Source organism: Pteropus vampyrus, unplaced genomic scaffold, assembly GCF_000151845.1.
Source record: "Pteropus vampyrus isolate Shadow unplaced genomic scaffold, Pvam_2.0 Scaffold206, whole genome shotgun sequence".
NCBI lineage: Eukaryota > Metazoa > Chordata > Mammalia > Chiroptera > Pteropodidae > Pteropus > Pteropus vampyrus.
In genome coordinates, this window is record NW_011888987.1 from 3,151,251 (window position 1) to 3,155,428 (window position 4,178).

Sequence of the window (4,178 nt, forward strand, 5' to 3'; positions counted from 1 at the left end):
ACACGCACACATATATACGTGTGTGCACACACAGAAACACACATACACACTACTTCAGTATACATTTCTTAAAAACAAGGATATTCTTTTGTATACCACAGTATAACTATCGAAAATCAGAAAATGTTACATTGATATTTCTAATCCACAATTTATATTCAAATTTTGTCAATTGTCCTAATATCTACTGCTTTTTCTCAGTACGGAATCCAATTCAGGATCACGCATTGCCGCTAGCTATCATGTCTTTTTAGTCTCATTTAACCTTGTACAGCTTTTCAGTCTTTCTTTGTTTTTCTTGATCTTAATATTTCTTGAAGATGTAATGCAGGAGCCCCAAGCCTGGAACTTGCACCTGGGTTTGGGTATTCCGGAAAATCTACCAGGAGGACCAGAGGGATGGGAAATGCCATTTATTACTCACAAGGCAGAGAAGCTTCAGCAGCAGCTGGTTGAAGCTGCAAGAATAAAGCTGCTGACCACGAACAGCAGAGTTTTTTATGCCCACAAGCAGAGGGAGAGGTTATCTCATTGGGAGAGCAGCCGCCTTCTCAGATGAATGGGAGCAAGATGTGCTGCTTGGTTACGGGAGCAGATAACATCCATGGGAGCAGCAGAAAATGTACTTGGGAGTAGCCACTGCTGAAAGCTCTTTGAGTTCTGCCTTCCTTGGCTGTGTTCTGCCTTCCCTGGCTGCTGGCCAGGCAGCCATCAGTCTTCTGAATATGTGGAGGGGCTTTGTTCTGAGTTAACCCTAAGAGGACAGACAAGTTATTTTGTACAATGTCTCTCTAATGTGTCTGACATTTCCTCATTAGATTCAATTTATGTATTTGGGCAGGAATACTGCAGAAAATATATATTCTTCTCAGCTTCAGGAGAAACATGAGGTTAGTTTGTCCTAAAACTGGCATTGTTACCTTATATTATTTACTTAAGGAAGTGTCGACTAGGGTCCTTCACTGTAAGATTACTTTCCCCTGTATAATTAACAAGTTATTTTAAGAGAAGTACCTTGTATTATATAAATATCCTGTTTCTCACCAAGCTTTCATATACTAGTTTTAGTATTCACTGATATCAATGGCATTATTTTCTAATTGCTCTATTTCTTCTACATTTACTAAAGAAAAAGTTTTCTTTTATCATCACTTTATTTACTTATTTGCACTTTTATTTATATTAGCATGGGCAAATGTATATCATTTAATAATGTATTCCTATTATTATTTTACTTTGCCCTCAAATTACCCCAGATTTGTCTTGAGGGAGACATTTCGAGCCAGCTCCTTTGCACTTTGGTTATATTCCTATCATTCTCTGAACAGTTTATCACTTTCTAGCACAACAAGACATTGCAGATCCATCTTCTATCCTCCATAATTCAGACGTGGAATCAATTATTTTCCTCTAATGTGTTCTTTGGTGACTAAAGAAGTATATCTACTTAGGCCAGGACTGCAGAGAAATTCTATCTCGGCAGGAACTGTGGATATTTCCCAAAAAGGCTCTGTCTGAGCTTTAACCTTCCTAGGGAGAGATTTCAAAAGTCTTATGGGAGAGCAGGGGGAAAAAGAAAAAACAGATGTTTTGAGAAAGAAAACAAGTTTCCCTGCCAAAACTGGAGATGGCACTGGCTTTCCTGATTTTCTAGGAACTTCAAAAATTGTGCTGTATTTTTATTTTTATAATTCTTATTTTTACTTAATTATTTTTATATTTGTATCTTTCATTTATGATTTGCATTTAGATTTTTAAACATATTTCCTTTTATTTCTACTTTTTGCTATATTTTTTTATTCAATTTTCTTACTTTTGATTTTGGCCAATTTTATGGACTAGATTATATTAAGCTAATCCTAACACCAAGAATGACTGCTAAATCTGTATAAAACAATTTTTAAAAATCTGTTTGAAGACGTTAGGCAAATTAAGATATCAGCAAGGACCAGAAAATTAAATATTCCAGAGAGGACAAGCACATAGATAAGTAAATCAAATGTTTTGCTCCCTGAGGCATTTTTCCAATCCAGAAAACAAAGGTGAGAGACTGACAAGCTGAGCAGAAAAGAGCAGCTAGGAGGCTGAGAAGATAAATAGAGCTTTCAAAAGTCTTATGAGACTGAAAGAACAAAAATTAGAGATTAGAAATTATAAGGAGAGGGGATATTGATAAACACAAGTTTTCATTGAGACCATTAAAGATTTACATCTTGGAGGGAGTAAGATAAGCCAGAAATAAAAAAAAAAATAGTTACACATACTGAAACATATGTTTGAATTGTCAATATCCTATTGATTTAAGATTGCCAACTACTTTATTAACTTTCAACACAAAGAAGATTCTATATGTATAATTATAATATCATCAGAAACTAAAATTATCTATACAAAAACCTATCATCAGTATTTTTCATTTAAGAAAAAAAATTTTTTTAGCATACCAGAGTATCAGACCAAATAACCAAAACACAAGAAAATAGTATAATATAGAAATAGACCCATGAGATCCAGACATTACATTTAGTTACACATCAACTCTAAACTAAATGGTATGTTAAAGTAACATGTTTGATAAACCAGAAATTTTCAGCTGAGAAATGTAATCTATGAAAGAATCAAACGGAAAACTTAGAAATAAAATAATGAAAACTAAAATTCAATAAATTGTTTTTAAAAAGATGAGCGAAATTAAGAATTAGTAAAGTGGATTAGCGATCAGAAAGAAATATGTATCTACATTTCAATACAGAGAGACAAAAAAATATAATATACAGAAAAGAGCACAAGAAATGGGAAGACAGAAGATGTGGTGTTACCAGAACCTAGAGTGCCATGCTGTCCCATAAGAACTAGAATCACAGTGAGGACTACCTGTTAAGAGTTGACACATAAGAAGTATAGAAGGAGGTCCCAAACAAAAGCAAGAGTCATGGAAGGTTCCCAGCCACTACAAAGAGGAGACCTGCCCTGGCTTTTATTTATCTTCTACTCTCTGCTATTTCACATATCCATTTTGGAAGCCAATGTGCAATGGAGCATGGGAAATGTAGCTCCCCATGTTATAGAGTGTGTATATAAGGGTGGATGGATATAAAAGCAAACCATCAGTTAACTTGTGTAGATGTCAACTTTTCAAATTTCTAGGAAGGAAGCAAATTTCCTCAACTCCCATTTAAAAATATTATTTCTAATTTAATTTTATTTTTTGAGGTATTTTTAAAATTAATTTTATTTATTTTTCAAATAGAGTTGACATTCAATATTACTTCATATTAGTTTCAGGTGTACAGCACAGTAGACATTTATATATTTTAGTAAGTGATCCTACCCACTAGGCACTATATATAGTTATTACAATATTATTAGCTATAATCCTTATGCATTAGTTCACATCTCCATGACTATTTTGTAACTGCTAATTTGTACTTCTTACTCCTTTTGCCTTTTTTTACCCAGCTCTCAACTCACTTCTCACTTGGCAAACATCAGTTTGTTTTCTGTAACTGTAAGTATGTTTCTGTTTTGTATGTTTGTTTATTTTGTTGTTTAGAGTCCACATTTAAGCGAGATCATGTGGTATTTGTCTTTCACTTGGTATAATACCCACTGGGTCCAATCATGTTGTCACAAATAATAAGATTTTAATTTTTTATAGCTAAGTAATAGTTCATTGTAAATACATACCACATCTTTTATATCCATTCATCTATCGATGAATGCTTAGGTTGCTTTCATATCTTGGCTATTGAAAATGGTGCTGCAATGAACATAAAGGTGCATAAATCTCAAATTACTGCTTTGGTTTTCTATAGTATTTATTTATTTATTTATTTGTTTGTTTGTTTGTTTATCTATCCATCTATCTATCTATCTATCTATCTATCTATCTATCTATCTATCTATCTATCTATCTATCTATCTATTAGTGACATTGTTTAATGAAAACCAGTATGTCAGATGTACAATTTAACAGGAAGGCATATTGATATTGCATTGTGTGTTCCCCTCCAGTAGTTAGATTTTTTCAGTCACCGCATAATTGATCCCTTTTACCCCACCTGCCTGCTTCTTCACCGTCCCGAAATCCTATCGTAACCGCTAGTCTATTCTCCATTTCCATGATTCTCTCTTTGTTTGTTCTGTTTGTTTATTGCTTTTAGCTTTCTATCTCACAT